General features: G+C 44.1%; 1 long non-coding RNA gene across 1 annotated transcript; it reads right to left on the reverse strand.

The window, feature by feature from the left end:
- Window positions 1–15162: 15162 nt before the first annotated feature.
- Window positions 15163–16842, reverse strand: LOC119376463 (uncharacterized). The gene is made up of 2 exons (XR_005180575.2): window positions 16607–16842; window positions 15163–15277 (listed from the first exon to the last, which is right to left on the reverse strand). It is a non-coding gene; the product is annotated as an uncharacterized LOC119376463 (long non-coding RNA).
- Window positions 16843–19566: the final 2724 nt, after the last annotated feature.

Consider the following 19566-nt stretch of genomic DNA (forward strand, 5'->3'; position numbering starts at 1 on the left):
GAAGGCGAGATCTTCACGATAAATGGACTTGTGTTACCATATCGTGTCTCGGCAACATTGTCGCTGCGCAAGCACTGGTACTTAACGAAGTGCCCTGTGAATTACTCCTTTCACGTCCAGCCATCAGTGCCCTTCACTTTAACATCTACTGGACTGGAGAAGTTACTACCGAAGAATAGAGCCACAGCCTCACCGCTTCAACTTCACCTTCGAGGACTCTAAAGGAGCCATCGCCAGGTGAAGATGTTAAGAAGCATTAAACGGAATTGCTATGCTTGAAAGGATATCTTACGACAACTACAAAGCTTGAGGTACCATTCAAGCTACATGATAGAACGGTGGTGAGAAAAAAAGCCCTACAATATGTCAAGAGAAAAAAGAATTTGGCTTCAGAATGAGATCCAAAAGATGTTGGATGCACAAATCATTCGTCACTCCACAGCTGCATTCGCGTCGCCCATCATCATTGCACCTAAAGAAGATGGAAGTACTCGACTGTGCACAGACTGTAGACAAATTAATAAGCAGACAGAGCTTTTTCCGTTTCCTATGCCACATATAGACTCAATCACAGATGAAACGGGTGGAGGCAGAGTGTTTTCGCGCGTTGACTTATGCAAATGTTTTTAGCAAGTTCCGCTGTCTGAAAAATACCAAGAAATATTCTGCATTCATAACGCCCTTTGAAATATTCGAGTACAATCGACTCCCAATTGGATGGAAGAACTCACCCGCTTGGTTCCAGACGATGACGAATGAAGTCTTGCGACCGTTTCTTGGGAAGTTTTGTAACGTCTGCATTGACGATGTAATTGTTTATTCCCGCAACAAGGACGAATATTCAAACCATCTTGCTAGAGTACTTCAAGCACTTTCTGAAGCCGAGCTCAGGATTAACGAGAAGAAGAGTAAGTTTTTCCAAAGAAAAGTGTTTCTGGTTAGAGTATTTGATGGCCAAACCAAGACAATGAAACAGGAATCAGTGGAACGAATAGCAATAATGGAGAAGCCGTACAACTTACACTTTTTGAGGGTATTTGTGGGTTTGGTGGGGCATTTTCGGTCGTTCATTAGAGATTATGCGACAAAAACCATATGCCTCACAGAAATGACTAAGAAGTTTGTTTCATTTCAGTGGACAGCAGAGTGCGATTCTGTTTATAACAGCCTTGTGAGCATCATTTCATCTGATCCGGTTCTCACTCTGCTAGACTTCAAGTTGCCCCTCGAGGTGAACGCTGACGCTTCCTATTATGGCACAGGTGCAGTGATTTACCAAACAGATACAGACTGTCCACGGAGCCGGCAGCAGAGGGTCGTCGGATACTATGCGTATACCTTCTCGAAAGCGCAGCTCTTCACGGATCATCAAGCTTTGATTTATTCCTTAGCCTGGCAGAGCCTAGAGAAAAGGTCGCTAGGTGGGCCGCTGAACTCCAGCAGTTTACATATGAGGCCCATCACAAGCCTGGGGAGCACCTGAAGGATGCAGATGCACTTTCGAGACTTGCGGTCGTTCCTGATCAAGAAAAGATCAGCGCAAACCTGTTGTAGGAGGGAATTGAAGACTCAGGTTCCTCAACAGAAATTTCGCAGTCCCCGAAACGATGGTGCCTTGAATCTTGGAACTTTATCATGACTGCGCGCACTCAGGTGGACACGATGGCTTTTGGAGGACTTATCGCAAGATCCATCAATGTTTCAATTGGAGACGCATGAAAGAGGACATCCAGCGGTATGTTCAGTCTTGTCATCATTGTCAAGTTCACAAAGCCAAGTACCTTCAGAGAACGGACGAGGTGGTCCTGCCTCAACACTCCGGCATACGGTTTGAAGTTGCTCACGTGGATTTTGCAGAGCTCAAGAAAAAGGCTGCCGGAGTACGAAGACCACAGTCTTTCCTAGTGACAATAGACCAGTGCAGAAGAACAGTGGCTGCACAGCCGGGAAGAGAAGACGCGAATAGTGATTGCTCTCTTGAGCCGTGAGATGCTTAAGAGTACAAGCGTAGTGATATAACACAATGGACCAGTGTTTCTAAGCCAGCATTTGCAAAAGTGGGTGAAGGAATGAGGCGTTATTTTGCGACACTGCGCGCCGTACCATCCTGCAGGAAATGGCATGGCTGAAAGAATAATATGAGATTTAGAGGAGTTAATTTCAATGTACCCAAGCTTTCAAGGGTAATGGAAGTGCTGCTTGGAGGAAGCCGTTTCTTATCACAACCGATCGCACACACTGCGACCCGTTCATACACACTGCGAGCATCGGCTGTAGCCCATATTTTGCGGCATTCGGAAAGGCACCAGTGCTTCCTGCTGATCAACAGCTTCGCATTGCTGACCACCTGCAATTGTGCGAAAAGCGAAAAACTTCGGAAGCGTACCAGCCATATTGGGAAGATATAAGGAGAAACTGCGACCGCCGCCACAACACGCGGATACCTATTATACAGCTGAACGATCTGATACTCGTCAGAAAAGGCCTTCCCGGCACGAAGCAGGTGTATTTGGAACCTTATCCAGTGGTGCACAGTGCAGTGCAACAAGACGTTCTCAAGAGGGATGGTTACGTCAACAATGATCGTGTGCTGGAGTTTGCGACTGTTGGAAACGTCTTCATGTATCATCCCAGGAGGGAGGAGTCTTCAAAGAGGGGGAGTTTACATGGACGTTGTGAAGAAGTTAGAGAACGACTGAGGCATGTCGAGGAAGATGAGGGTGTTCTGAATAAAGAACATGGGTGAACATGGAAGAATATGGGCGAAAACTAGGCTCATGGCCGACTAGGATAAACCGTAGAGCAATGAAAGTGCTCCAGCGTTTTTTTGAAGACACTAATATTTGCGATGGCTACTGAATTCTTGAACTTGTAGGACTGCATATATATATATATATATATATATATATATATATATATATATATATATATATGTATATATATATATATATATATATATATAATATTTTGTTATCCTAACAACTATGTGGAAAGGGGTAGCCGTCGCCAAGCAATGGTGACAACAACTCCTTCAATTATTTTCTATTTCAAAAAAAAAAAAACATGGGTGACACCATAACCCAGCCAAACGTGTATTATTACAACAAGTTTTGAGTGACATGTTATACTCTGAAAGCTCTACTGTCGTTGATTTCATGGTCACAGGTTTATTATTGGAAGAGAAGATGAACGTCCGTGCTTCCTTTTTAAATATCGTAATAATATTATCTGGAGTTTAACGTCCCACAACCACGATGTGATTATGAGAGACGCCGTAGTGGAAAGCTCCGAAAATTTCGACCACCTGGGGTTCTTTCACGTGTACCTAAATCTATGTACACGGGCCTCAAACATTTTCGCCTGCACCGAAAATGCAGCCGCCGCGGCCGGGACTTTTTAAAAATCGTGCCGAATCTCAGCAAGCGACGTAACAGATATCAAAGTGGTTCTTCGTCTTCAACAAAATTCTTTGAATAGTGGTAGGGGAAGTCTCTGGCCCCTTCAGGGGCCAATGTACTTCATTTCTACCAATTGGGACCTACGCAGGCCCTAGTGGATGACCTCAATGTCTATGAACGTCGCGGTGATGGGTACGGAGCCACCCACATTTTCTTTTTGCGCGCTTTCGGCAAGCGCCTTTAAGCGGAAAGCGTTGGAAGTTTGGTATGGCGGAATAGTAACCTATTAATTCGGAAAAAACTTCTTTTTGCCCTTAAGTGCACCTTTATTGTAACCCAAAAATAGAATACAGTTGTGTATACGACGGAAGGCTATCTCGTAACTTTTGGGCAAGCTTGCTCGCCAGTGACGTGTGTCGCTACCGCTGTACACGTCTACTTCCCACAACGTTGATACATTGCCGATTGTGTTTGATCTATCTGCGAAATGAATGACTCACAGTTCATTTTAATAGCTAGAGCCTAAATAGCACTCATTGTAAGCTAAGCTTGAAGTATTCCCGTTCCTTATAAGTACCAAAGTCGTTGAATTTTTAATGCCTTTTAGTCGAATCTGCAATTTAAATATTTATCTGTTGCGCAGATCTTCAATACACGCTCTGCAGCGACAAGCTATTGTTCGTAATTGTTCATAGTGCACTCATATGCACTCACCTGATCTTCGAAGTGCAGTACAATATATTTAACTTCGTTTCGGCACATTAGAGATAAAGCTGCAAAATTATACAATAATATAATAGTAGACAATGACCGTGTTAATCCATTGTCCTATTATTATTATGAGCGGAGAACAGGATAGAAATTTATGAGTTGACACTGAATCCGCGAAGAACGACAGCTGATTATTCGATACAAATCATTCACGTATTAAATTTTATAAATGTTGAAAAAGGTATTACAGCGGAAAACAAGATACGATCGAGGGGCACGTCCTCATTGTTCTGTGTTTGTTGGACACATACTATTTGATGCAGTGTTGCAGACTCATTTCACAAATAATACAGAGTGTAAACGATCATCACCCTCCTGAATGAAGCACTTGTATTTTTTTGTTCAATGTTTATTTCTCAATTTACACCTCAAGCACTGAAATCAATTGAAAGGTCAGGAGGGTGTTGAAGAAGAAACGCCTACTCTATAGAATGAGTGAAAATAAACCAGTTGATTATTAATAGCATTGCGTTCTCGTGAATAGCCGGCGAATGACAGGACGTTACAGAACACTGCACAGCAACAATACTGGTGCGCACCGGAATCACACCATCCGCGAGCTGACGCGTTTCACGAGGTACGCTCAAGTTCATGAATCGTGATGACTCGGCATCTTGCCCCTTCGCAGTGATTATATCTAAGATTTCAAGGAGTGCACAGAACAAAGTAGGATAGACTTAACATTGTCTTTGTTGCGCTCCTTAGGACTTAGATAGAACCATACCAACTATCCCAGTTTGTAACCTTGCAACTTCACATTTGCGCGACCTTTCAACTATTCAATACTGACTGATTTTATCAAGAATGAAATGAAGCGTCAAAAATTATTTTTAAATATTTTGCTACAAACTTGTACCATACGCTGCACGAAATATGATCAGTTAGCCTTTCTTTGAAGCGCCATTTTTATGAAAAGGATGAGGCAACCAAGTAGTTCTACACAGAAGGCAGGGAGACAATGTTCGACTCCTTGTTTACATCCTCTAAAATTTCGGGGAGGAGCTAGAAGCGCAAACACGAGGCGATATTCTTTATGATACCACAGGATGTATCAAAAGTTTAGAAGGTGAAACCAGGACGGTAATATTGGGTAACTTCAGTGAAAGCAATAACGTTATCATTAGAATATTCGGATTCCAATTTGACAGATGCGCCACTTCATTTGGGCAAAACTGGAGTGTTTGTAGAGGTGCATTACAATAATTAAAACAAAATGATGCAGAGCTTTTTTTTTTTCTTCAAGGATTTTATTTGCCACGTCCACGATATCCCTATGAGCAACGCCTTGGTGATGGATATTGACAATGTTTTGCCATGTGCATCCGTAGCCAATACCGGTCGCTCATTCCTCTTTCTTCACCGATAGTCAAGCACCTATCACCATCATTACGACAGACTTGTATTCTTATCAATTCAAGTCGAAGCTTTCACGGCTTTTGAGGAGATCGCTGCTGTAATAATATAATAATAATATAATAATAATAATAATAATAATAATATAATAATAATAATAATAACAGTGAGGTTTAACGTCACAAAACCACGGTATGATTATAATGGTCGACGCGATGGAGGGCTGTGGAAATTTCTATCATCTGGGGATCTTTAACGTGCACCATAATCGAAGTACACGGGCCTCAAGCATTTTCGCCTTCATGGAAAATGTGGTAGCCGCAGCCGGGATTCGATCCCGCGACCTCACGACACAAAAACTTTGGGTACACTCATAGCCTTCACGCGACATGATTTTCGTAAAGGCCTGCCAGAAATGAAAAATCTCATGCTTCTGAGTAAATAGCGATTGTACCAGCCAGTCGCTTTCAAAGGGGACAAAATTTTTGACATCAAGCACCATCCTTTTCGGCAGAAAAGACTTCACGGCCATGAAATTCTCATTCCTATTGCTGCCTACCTTGCGATGCGGTCCTTGAAAAATCTACAATAGAGTATTTTAGTTGTGACGCTATACCCTATACAATTTGCGCTACAGTATTACCAAATTCCGTAATAAATGCAGCACAATCCGGAAACGTTTTACGTGCGCGAGTTGCTCGATGCGTACGGTAACATGAGGAAATGATTTCAGTGTTACAGATATTGCACATTAAACATCGACGCTCCGAGCGCAGTGGTACGGTATTTTAGTACTCACCGTGCGGTAATCAGGGACAGCGCGATTTCTTCTACCCTATCGCGGCGTTAGCGTGACTCTGCGACATGTTTCCCTCCCCTCCCTTCCTGCCCGCCACCCATATCAGCCAAAGAGATCAAAACCGGCAGCTCCCTGTGCACCTACTTCCCCATATTCTTCCTTTATACCTTACTACATGGCATTTCTAGCCTTTACGGTTCTCCTTTCTACAGTACTCTTCATTATTTTTTTCTTTTTTCCAGCTCACAGTAAATATCCAGTCTAAGAAATGGTTAGCTTCCCTGCCTTCAGCATCTTTCCTTCTTCTTTTTCCCTCCATAATTTCTCATGTCAGCCTCTATATCCTTGTATGGACCCTAATACCGTTCTCTCTTTGCTCTCCGCTCTTTGCTTCCAAACCTTGCTCTTCCCCTCCTCCTCTTTGAGTCGTAGGAGCGTGAACAAGACTCGCATATAGGAAGGGAGTTGATGCCCTGAGGAAGCAAGCGCACTTGTCAAAACGTTGGCACCATGACATTCCATGTTCAACTATTCTCACCTTTATGCATAAATATTTTTCATTTTCAAAGGTAAAATATTTCTTAACGTTTTCATCAGCAGCAGTTCTTGCTTTACGCTCTTCATTGGTTGGCTTACAGGTTTAACGTCCAAAGCCGCTCTGGCTATGAGACAGGTCATAATGGACTCGGATGATTTATTTAATGTACACTGATATTTCACAGTACGCGGGCCCCCAGATTTCCGCGCTATTAAAATGCGACCGCCGCGGCCGCCGTCAAACACGCGTGATCAGAATGAGCCGCCAAGCAACGCAAGCACTGTACCACAGTTTCATATTTTATGCACCTTAGCATATCTATGCACAACTTTCCAGATATTTTCCTTGCCTTCAATAACCGTTGGGCTCATATGGTTATGCCCAACGAAACGCTTATCTCAATAGCTTCCACGTTTGTTATTTCATTGCGCCGATATAGGTTCCGATTGGTTTAGTAGTTTTAGATTGTATGAATTTTTTTTCGCGTTTCTTCTCCGAAAGCATGTATTTTTCTAATATCACACACTAAGGGACATGATGACGTAAAAGGTATGTATAATACTATCCGTCATCACAAGAGGGCATTAGCTAATGATCCCAGGGATCAGGCTTGGAACGTAAACGAATCCTAAGTATAGCAAGACAACTTGGTTTTCGCCACGGGTTCAACAGCACGTATTCACGTGACGTAAGCAGAAGTATGACGTATGATGTCATTGGTAAGCAGCAGGTCGCTGTCGACACTGGCTCAGGGAAAAATGCGAGAACGGCGAAGAGGAACGCATAGTGGCCCTCTCTCACACGGAACAACCCTGTCACTGGCAAAATAGCAATATTTATGCAGGAACGGTAAACCATTGCCTTCCATTAAAACTCACGGCGGTGGTACGACATTTACGTGACGTGTCTGCTCAGGTCACGCGAACCTAAGTTGTTTAGGGGCAAAAAGACTCTCCCTGTTGGTACCTAACACATTGGTGGCAGTAGGTACCTAACAACTTGCATGCGTGACACAAAAGCAAACAGAACACAAGCGCTTAGCTTCAGCTAGTGAATATATGAAGCAGCACAGACCATACCATAGCATAAAGTGCATGATTGACAGTGACACGTATGTCACATAGGCACGACTACTAACTGGCGAAAATTGGCCCGAAGACGCGCAAACTGTTTTTTTTTTTTGCGCTACCTCGATATTGCGCCACCGCAACGAGTTCCCGAACAATCTATGACTACGGCCTCAGTAATCTCCCTAACTATATATTTCTTATGCAGAACTATCAAGTCAGCCTCATACAAGTTTGGTTGACATTCGCACGTGTTGCATTGAGTGGCAAGAAGCAATCTTTAAAGCAGTTTCAAGAAAGGGCCGCAGTTATGAAGTCTTTCAATGCACATGAATCATGGGGTATTGATGCTTCACAAGTGCCGCGTAGAATCATGAAACTTAAGTTCAACGTAAAATATCACAATTTCATGACGTCATCACGTGACGCCATATCACTGAAATTTCCGCGGTGAGTATGACGTCATCCTTAAGTCACTCTTATTCTACGTGATGACCCGATGACAACTAATTGTCGCATGGTCAAAACTGTGCCGATCCCGGAGGCAGCGCAAAAACTTTAGCGGCCTTTTAAGAAACTGCAGTCGTTACTCCCGTTTAAAGTTAAGTGTGTAAGGATGTCAAGCTGACGGTGTCCCGTTTGAACGCTATCTGCCTACAGATAACTGCACCGAACAACGGCGGTCTTATCAATGTATTGTCACATAGCAGAGCAAAAAAATTATCTCATGCGAGGTCTAACAAGTTTAAGGTGCAGATTGCGCAGATTCCCTAGGTAAGTAGGTGTGGTCTGCTTCTAAAGATACGTGAAGGCGCCGAAATGGCACAGAGCGTCGTTTTTGCTATCATCGTTCTGAAAATGAATGCGAGTGCGGATAAAAAAAAGACAACAAATCTAGAAGCTCGGAACCTTCGCCATGGTTCATGGCGAAGGTTCATGCATAAAATAGTCTTCATATAATAGCCAAAGGCAAACGCGTTTAAATGCACATCACACAAGAAGAAAACCAACATAATACTGCATTGCCGAAAGGCAATCTCGTTTTTTATACCCCTAATGGAGCGCTGTAGATGAGGTTTGATTAGATTTTCCCTTTTGAATCATTCAAGTTTCAAGGCAACAGTACATTTTGTTATAAAGTTAAGCGAGTGTAACGTATAAAAATAAAGATAATAATGAGCGTGTATAGAAATTTCCATAATATTAATTCAGCCGCATATAAATATTTCATTTCACCAGACGTATGCTAGGACAGTAGTGTGACGTCTGCGTTCCTTACGGGTAATTAATTTGCAAACATCAGAAACGCTCGATAAATTTATTCTCGTAGACTGACGCATTTAATTTCAACAGCCACCTACGCAAGATTCGTGCACGCAGAAGAGTTCCACGTGCGAAAGTGGGCTATGCAGCATTTGTTCCGCGTTCCTAATACGTTCAGGAACGCATGGCATTAATGCTGAAATCGATCTCTTCAAATGTATAAATCCTTTGTAAGGTGGTTTTTCCGTCAAGGGAGTCGCGCTGCATAAATTTTGGAATTTCAAAAGATAGTGAATCTGCAGAAAAATCACCTAAGGATCTGGGAATAAATAACCACAGCTGAACTAAACCTATGTAGTGTTTGACGTCATGGGACAATGCTTATATATTTCTTTATATAGCGCTTAATTCAGTAAATATTTGCGATCACATAAGCGAAATTTTATCATGCCCTTTATGGCAAATATTACTTAGTTGTGTTGTAGATAGGGTTCAGACACGATCATCCTACTTTTTTTAGCAAGATGTGTGCTGCGTGGTTTTCATTATTCGTTCAATAAAGCCCCCGATTTGAAGCCAAGGGGCTACACTCACGCGCTATCGTGTTTTGGAGTTATCATCCCTGCTGCCTGCAAAAAAATCGCGTATATTCTGTCATTATTCATGTGATCTATTTAAGTAGATCTTCAGATTCACTATATATACCGCGTGTTCAACGTTAAGCTTTATGGTTTTGTTAAAATTCAATGCTGGGAAAAACGTGAAAGTCACCTTTGCAGATAAGTTGTGTATCCAGGGGGACACAAAGTGAGACAATTATTATCGCTGTCAGCCGCCCAATTAACGAAGTATGAATAATGAACTTTTTTTAATAACCGCAGCAAGCGGGCATGTTTTTATTGAAAAGTCGGAGCCAGTCGCGTTTCTAAACAGTTCCACTTGGAAGAATTCTTCTAGAATGTCTGTGCCCCGACATATTCCGATGCAAAGTTTAATTGCGGTTGGCGTGATTACACATGCAAGACGGTGAGGGGCGGCGCAATGTTCCTCCCTGATGGGACGAGCATTCAGTGCTTGCTATCGCCAGCCGGTAGTAAAATGGTAAACGTTATCATCTTTGCCTATGCCTTCAACCCGTTTTCAGATTAAACGCCGAGCGCAACTGCCGCGGCACATCGGGGAGGAACTTTGTGCCAGTGCGCACTGTCTTGCATGCTTAATCATGCAAACCACAATTAAACTTTGCAGCGGGATATCTCGGGGCACGGACATGCTAGAAGAATTCTTCCAAGGGGAGCTTTGTAGAAACGCGACTGGCTCCAATTTTTCAATACTAACATGTCCGCTTGCTGCACACATTAAAAAAACATGGCTGATCCCTCCAGCATAGGAATCGGTACAACACGAAAGTGAAACGTGTCTTCACAGAAGTAGTGCTTATTGTGTAGTTATATATGACAGCTTGTACAATGTCTATTCGTGTTTGGCAGCTATAGCACCGTTTGACGTGGATGCACCCATGTTGACAGCATGTCTCTATCGCGACGACTAACGCCCATGATCGTGATTAAACCGTTGTGGTAGCTGACGGTGTGAACATATATTTGGACACAGCGAATCGTGAATCCCGCGTAAGGATGATACCAACAAGCTCATAATCAACACTGGTACCCGGTATGCAATTCTCGAAAGCGTCGTCAATTAAGGAGAGCAACGGCATGGCGTGCGCTTTCTAGTAATGGTAGCCGATGCCTGTGCTCATGCATACATAACACACATTGCGCTTCAGCAACACGGGAGGTAGAGGTTCGTAGCCTGAGCCGCAAACGCGTGCGTCCCGCTGGCCTCTGTCTCGCAGGCGCTGCTCTCGCTCCACCAAGGCACGACATTCGCCCGTCGAAATCGCGTCCTTTCTGCGACGCATATTGCAGCAGTTTTGTTAGTCGGTGCTCTCGCAATTGAAGCAGTCGGCGGCGGAGAAATCCCGTTGGTGCACGTGGAAGCTGCACTACTCCGATGAGCCGACGCACGCTAACACGAGCCAAAGGCAAATAATGTAACTGCGTCAAGGGTGCCTCGGCGACGCCAGCGCGGCCAGTCTAGCTCTGCGGTATGGAGACGCTTTAACCATGACTTCCGATATCGCGTGCAATCTCGGAGTAAGCGCTAGTAAGTGTCGATCGTGACATGGCCTCCGAGATCGTGAAGCATTACTTCTTTTCTCATCTCACAGACGGCGGCACCGTCCCGCTCCGCTCGCCGCCAAAGAGAATGTGTGAAAGATATAGAGGGTTTCACTGTTTACTAACACAGGCCCTGGACTGCTTCCGGTTTCCTGCGCTGGCGTACGCTAGCAGGATTGGCGGGGAACAAAAGCCTTGGCGAGTAGCCCGTAGAGTTTCAACACTTTTCTCCGTGTGTGTAGCGAAATATTTCAATGAAATGTTCTTCTAAGCTACACAACACTAAAAGAGTTAGTCTTTAAATATAAGTGCCTTTCTTTTATGTGAAACTGGAAAAAGAGTATTCCCTTACTCTGACAAATCTTTAAAAAACGCTTTACGCTTCGGCGTTGCAGAATAATAAATGAGGTGACCGGAAGTTTCTTGGGGTACACCACGTGCTCCTGCTATCGCAATCTTGAAACCGTCTATAAGGCGCGTTCGCGCCCTGTCTACCATATCTTGAGTTAGTTTAGTCGGTAGCGCATCGGGCGCTTGCCGTCGTGGCCGCAACGTCGTGGGTTCGATTCCCACCGGGGCTATCTTTTTCTTGGTTTTTTTCTTTCTCTCCCGTTGGCGTCCATTTTATCAACGTCATATCCGTGACGGATGTACTTGGTGGACCCCGGCATAAAACACTTTCGTGTTAAAAGTTCATTATTCGATCTTAGTTAAGAGGGTGGCTGACAGCGATAATGATAGCCGCACATGGTGTCTCCCTGGATACACAACTTACATGCAAAGGTGATTTTCATGTACCTTCCAGTTCCGAATTTTAAGAAGACCATAAAGCTTAAGTTTGAACACCCTGTATAATGTTGACCTGCCGCGGTGGTCTGGCGGCGATGGTGCTCGACTGCTGACCCGAAAGTCGTGGGATAGAATCCCTGCCGCGGCGGCCACATTTCGATGGAGGCAAAATGCTAGATGCCCGTGCGCTTAAATTTAGGTGCACGTTAACGAACGACCGGTGGCAGGAGTCTCCGGAGCCTTCCACTACGTCGTCTCTCACAATTGAATCGTTGTTTCGGGATGTAAAATACCAACAAGTGTCTTATTAACACATCTAATGCTGCATCCCGCTAGCGCTAGCGAGACTTCTTGCAGTAGATGCGTTAGCCCCGAGAAAAAATCCAATGATGTTACCATTCATAATATAACTTTTCTTTTTTTAGACTAAGTAATAAATGAAGATTCCCTGTGACTTAGAAAAAAAAAAACGCGCCGCGTTATTCGTACGGTTCTGAATGGGTTGTTCTGGCCATTTTGGGGGGCCGCAGCTAGTCAGGCTGCTCGTCAGCTTTTTCTCCCTGCCTCCTTCATCTTATGCTTGATGAAAAATAAAGGACCTATTATTATTGTTAATATTATTATTATTATTATTATTATTATTATTATTAGCTTTGCATGTCTCTCTTTTCGTATCGTGGCCTCCGCGATTAGTTCCTGTAGGGCGCAGCCGAAGCCAATCGCAGAGGCCACGTTTACAACGACGAAATCCAAGCGCGAGACGCGCGGACTTACACATTTGCTGAGCGACCTTCTTGCACAGCTTCCACACCTTTGCAGCTGATGCATGAAACGGAGTATAGGTGCTGCTTTCGGCCTGGACGCTGTGGTGGCTTTGTTCGGTGGATCCAAGTGCGGCATGCTACCGCCAGGATTTCGCTTTGGCCAAGGGCACACAGCTATCCCCGAGATAACAAAGCATGTCGTTTCGCTGGACTGCGTTACAGCTGTGTCGCAAGTATGCTTCCCGCTGTTGCAAGGCCATACTAAACTTATTGGGTGAATGGTTTTGCAAGGTGCGACGTCCTCAAGTATATAGGCCGTACAAGGAGGACACGTTCCCCAGCACATCACGGCTCGACACCGCAGGACACCTCATAAAGTCAAGGAAATCGTTTCCCAGGTGAACTATTTGGACGCCCAAGTCTGTTTTAGAATTTTAATTCGAACCGCTGCGTCCTTGTGCGATCGTCATTCGCTACGGTTCGTTGCGAAATGGGTTTGACTAGGTGGCTCTTTTTTCCTGTGTGTCTTGGTTTTGTTAACCTTACGGTCGTTATTAACACGCTTCCTGTTTCGTCAGATGGTAGAGAACTTAAATACTGTCGCTGAACAAACGTGCTTCTAATACTGCTTCAATTGACTGGGTACACTTCTGCGTCCTTCAAATCGCCCAGAGATTGTAACGAGGACAGGCAATTATGGTAGCTTAGAGTCGCATGTAGCGGTCTGGTATTGAGACCGTTCAACGTCTTGATGATCGGTTAACTTGTATTCCGCAACAGCAGCTGTCTTGATAAGTGCGCTCGTTACCCTTAGGGTCGGCAGTTGGGCGTGAATCAAAAGCTAGCGTAACACACGAACAAGCCTCACATAGGGCTACGGCCAACGACGCAAAAAACTGTATGCGCAGGGGAACAGTCAGATTGCAGATCAGAAACGTGGATGCAGACAGTGCGAACGATTATCTATGTGCGCTTGAATGACTAGGGTACGTGGCTTCAGTATCATATTATCAAAAGGGTGCACAGCACTTGTCTTGAAGTGAAGAAAAATTGCCCAATATTTCGATTAAGTGATTTTAAAGGAAAATGGAGCATCCCAACGTCAGGCAGTGACTTTAAAGATACACAGTTTTCAGTTAGTGCGCAATTTCAGCGGACTTTCGGACAGGCCGGTAGTTCTGCCCACGAAACAGGTAAACGTTTATTCAATTTACAACAAGATGTTAGTTATGGTGTGAGCTGTTACTTGTAAGATTAAAAGGGCGATGCTGTTGTGCAATCACTAAGAAAGTTACGAGCTGAATTGTCCAGTTCCTTATCTAGACGCTGCAACAAGACTAACTCGCTACTCAACAACCTTCACCGTTTCACCATATGTAATATTTTACTTAGTATTTGCCGAAGTGATTGACGAGAGGCTGATGTGCCAAACAATACCTGCGTGTCTGCGTTTAACCATGGGAGCTTTCTGTATCTTCTTGGAACCTATTTGGTCGCTACTTCTCTTTTAGACGTGCTCAATATTAGCACTTCGTGGCAACCAGCACGGTCATCTAATGGTTATGGTGCTTGACTGCTGACCCGAAGGTCGCGAGATCGAATCTCGGTCCCGGCGGCCGCATTTCGATGCAGGCAAAAGGCTAATCTCATGTGCATACACTTATGTCCCATTTAGGTCCCTCCATAACAGCGTCTCTCCTGGTCATATTGTGGTTTCGGACGCAAAGCCCAAATAATATTTATTATTATAGCACTTCGTCGGAACTTGCGGGTACCCGCCTCATTACGTGAAACGGCACGTCGCCTAGGAGAAACTCATCCGGCGCGCACCGTTCCAAGCGTTGTTGCATCAACATTACCCCCGAGACAAAGCAATTTTTGGCAGTTTGTAAGAGGAACTTGTAGACGCCGTGCCCCGTGTAACCTAGTGTTGTTTGGTTTACTTGTGCACGGAAGCGTAAACTAGAAACGGGCGATTTTTCCCGAGTATGTTCATAAGGCGCTGCGAAGCCCCATTCATGTACCTAGTACGAAACGCATCAGATTTCTGCTACGTTCTCCGAAACGGCGTGCAATTGCACTACGGAAGATTTCGTCCGTAATGACACAAAACCAAGCAACGATAATAGACATCACACATGTACACGTGAATAGTTAAAACACTGCGACCTTGAAGCCAGCGTATACTAGATGTTTACTTGTGTTTACATATTGCAGGAAGAACACTGGACAATGGGTGAAACGACAAATTTTTATTGCTAATTCTTCGCACCGTCGTGGCAACCATGCCACAGTTTCAGCAAGAAGCTTACTTAGAGAAACCCACAGCATCAAAAACTTCCATGACGATATCTGCAAAAGACATCATTTTGCCAACTGTGATCATTTTTCATATACCGTTGCTCTATAAACGAATACAAGCTTATTCTAAAATGCTAGGTGTTTTGATTTAAGGTATGTTGTTGCGCTGGTTGGTTCATACTTTCAGCAAAATATTTAACCGCGCAAAGAAGAGAGGACGCAAAAAGGAACACGGACGCATACACGAAGCGCATTAGCGCTTCGTGTGTGCGTCTGTGTTTTTCTTTCCTAGATCCGAGTTTGCAACCTTCGAATCACGCGTCCCGTGCTCTAAAACTTCAGAGGCGTGATTCACTTAGCATTTCTTTTACAGCCGCAATTATTGTGATTAGTCAGGCGCACTAATTAATCAATGACATCTCCACCATCGGGACTGAGTGAAGTTCTTTTTTATGAGCAATGCTCTCCTTGAGCGTTTTTTTTTTGCGTGTGAATCGGGGAGAATACATTTATGTTCGCTCTTCGAGCTGCATTTGAAGAATAATAAGTAGTGTGGACCACAGTTGTCGCTTGACGTCTGGTCTAGAGAAGAAGCTACGAAATTAAATTATTGCATGTACCAGAGTGCTGCGCCACTTGGAATCTCCAAGTTTCACGTATTCCCGGCGTTCGACAACACAATACGAAATACAGAAGAGAAACAAGAGCGCTCTACACCGCCTTTCGTGTTTTATATATATAAAATATTTTCTGGAATTTTGGAAATTAATGAAACGCGGGCTTCGTATGTCGCATCTTTCTATTGCGAGTGAACACACACGACAAGGATACAATAAAATCTGGCCAGACATGCTTATGGAAATACACCCATCTTGATCCGTAGCCCCTTGAATAAAATAAAATTTCAGGTCGACGAAAATTCAGATATATTCTAGCCATCTGGAAAGCCCCGGTATAAGATTCAGCGACGAAAATTCTTATTTTCCTCGAATGAAGCGATGCCATGTTTTTCGAGTAATGATGCTTTTGGGAAGAGCGAACTCAAGCAACTATTGCAAGGCTATCTTAAGCGATCCTAATTACAAATCAAAATTACAACTATATGAGAGCTTTCTTCGCAAACTATCAGACCAGAATAACGTTTAAACAATTTGTGCACCACTAAATTCTCGTGAGAGAAATATGTTCATGTCAAGGGTGACACTGATTAGAGGCGGCAGCGTCGTGTCCCGCATAAACATCTGTTGTACATAAACTTGTTTGCAGGCACTTCGGTAAAGACTTGCGCATATAAACGCTGCCTTGCATTTTCGATCGCCTACGACCTACAAGCTCAGTATTTTCAAGGTAATTTTCGGAAGTACAAAAATCGCGTTATACCAGATATACCAGATATTGCGTCTCCAACAGAAGGCTTTCGGGGTGACACAACGGTCGATGGACCCTTATGTACGGGAAGTTTAGGAAGTTTAGGAAGCGAGAGACCAAAACGTATAGGTTCTGCATCTTCACAGATTATCCCCTCTGGCATCATAGACAAGAGAAATGCAAGCGCGGCCACAGCGGCAGCAATACGAAGGCTTGAAACCTTCGCCATGTTTTATGCACTCGAAAAGCTGCGTGTTCCGCCTAACAGCTAGACCGTCTTATATACACATCTAGACAGATTGCAGAAGAATGCAATGACAGACACAACGCCAGACTTTGTCATCCTGTTATCAATCTCGCTTCTTACGTCAATATGTTAGCACTGAAAAAAAAAACGAGCATGACATCCATTTTTCTTGATTACATCAACGTATGAAAACAAGAAGATTCGGTGCTACATTGTTAAGCGGCAGCATCGCAAAGTGTAAACGTGTTAATCAGCGAAATTATGAAAATGCACAAAAATAGCGCAGTCGCATGCAGCTATGTAACATCACAAGACAGTCTGAAGTGTCATTACGACGTGTGCGTTCCTAACAGATCATCAATTTTCAAATCTAGGTGATAATAATGATTACATTACTCTTGCCTTACACATTCTCCTTGGGCAGCCACCTATGCAATATATCGTGATCGTTGTAGCACTCTACGTAACAAACAGTGAAGTGCATCATATGTTACTTGACGGCACTACGCTCAGCGAACATTTATGCTTTAACTCATTAAATTTAATACCGTACTAAATACATTTTTTTTACATAATACATTTTTTTCATCAGCACACGAAAATGCTGTTGCGTTTATCGGTAAAATTTACGATAGATGTGAAAGTGAGCAACTAGGCGTGTTGATATTGCATAATTCGAAATAATAGGTGCAACGAAGACGGTGGAAGATGAGGGAGACACACGCACAAAGCGCCACTGCCAACAATGTTTATTCCAAGAGCAGTGCTTAAACGACAGGCTCAGAAAGCATTGCAACTATGTTAGGAATGGCAGAGAGGGTCACCTGGCAATACATTGCAGAGATTGCAAATGTGTACAAGATCTTCGCGCATGTACCGTGATTGGCAAAAGTCGATACATGCGGAATAGATTAATCATTCAGGCAAAAGATATTATTGAAGCCGGTGATCATTGCGTGAGTGTGGCCTCCGTATCTTTGTCTCAGAAAGAGTTGCGATATCTGAGTGCGACAGCGCAGCAATGAAACGTGACAACACTCTCTGCACAAAAAGCACCTGTTCTTTCTTTGAATAAACATTGTTTGCAGTGGCGCCCTGTGTGTGTGTCTCCCTTTTCGTTCGTCGTCTTCTTTGCGCCTACTATTTGGAATTACGATAGATATTTTGCAACCTATTCTAACCTGAATCTAACGACACTCAAGGAACACCACCTCTTTGATTGTTTATATATTTTGAAGAATAATGTAACTTCTCCATGTTGTTCTTGATGGAGAACATTTCATTTTCTGCACACTCAAATACTCTACAATATCATGCCATAAATATTATTCGGTATACAGATCTCATTCAGACATATAATTTACAATTCTTCCCTCGTACGATTAAGGTGTGGAATTATTTGGCCAGGAAGGTAATTGAATGCCCTTGAGATAAATTTTTTGCTGCTATTGAAAATTTTCAACGGTTGTCTAAAATATACTGCTCTTTCTCAACATCTGCTATAACCAAATGTTTGGCAGCATTATGCGGAAAAAGTTTTCCTACACCACTCTGTGGTTCAGGTGTTATAGTTCCGAAGCATAGATTCTTAAGTATACAGGGAGCATATCCCTTTTAATCTCGCCATGTTTGTTGGTGTCGATTCGTTGTTTAATCAAAAACCCGTTTGATCCGTTTAACACGATGTCGGTACACTCAGTACGTATGTACAGTGTCGATCACATCTAAGGTCGTTAGACGTGATCAATATTTCAAGCCCTGTGAAACAATGGTATTCTAATTCGCAAATGAAATGATTCATACATCTTGGTGTCGATCAGCGGAATGATAATTTTAGATGCGAAGCATCAATTGCTCGGGTAGTCCGCACTACCAGGTAGTCCGCACTCACACTACGCATGCGCAACTCTCCTCCTTCCCCCTCTCCAACAGCTGCGCGTTACTCTCTTCACTTCTCTACCAGCACCTGCTTGCGTTTCTTCTGCGTTCTCGCTTCTGCTCTCGCAGCGCATGCGCTACTCTCTTCTAGTCTCCTCTCCTTGAAGTGGTAGAGCGCTGCGCGCGTTCAGTCCAGCGCTTGCTTCGGTTGACTCTCAAATGCGGGGTTGACATGCCGAAATTCTGCCCATCGCCGCGATGAGCGCCAGCGCATGCGCGTTCCCTCCCCCTCTCTCTCTTCTCCTACGCTACCTCCCTCTCGCGCGCCTGTCGACCGCGTTCGAAATTCTCTCTTGCGCAGCGCAGCTCCGCGATGAGCGCCAGCGCATGCGCGTCCCCTCCCCATCTCTCTCCTCTCTTACGCTGCCTCCCTCTCGCGCGCCTGTCGGCCACGTTCGCTGCTCGCCCTGTGAGAACGAACGGCCAGGCTAGAGGGAAGACACGACGCGCGTAGTGTTCCTCTTCGCGTTCCACGACGCGAGGTTGGTAGCATGCCCGAGGTCGGTAGCATGCCCAACGAACGCCAACGGAACGCGATCATGCAAGTTCTCCGGCTTCGCGACGCCTCATGGTCCCCTTTAGCGGGAGATGGTGCAATTTTTTTTTCTAATTTTGTACTAAACGTCAGCTGTTATGTTGACTTGAAAACAAATGAGAAGTTCACCTGAGATCTGGACAACCCTGTACATCCGATTTGTGGTACGTCCTCTGCAGAACAATGCTGCTACGGAAGTACCATATTTTAAATGCATAATGGTACGGCCCCTTGCTCGCAAGGGAACATGTT

This window comes from Rhipicephalus sanguineus, unplaced genomic scaffold (genome assembly GCF_013339695.2).
Source record: "Rhipicephalus sanguineus isolate Rsan-2018 unplaced genomic scaffold, BIME_Rsan_1.4 Seq1211, whole genome shotgun sequence".
NCBI classification, from domain to species: Eukaryota; Metazoa; Arthropoda; class Arachnida; order Ixodida; family Ixodidae; genus Rhipicephalus; species Rhipicephalus sanguineus.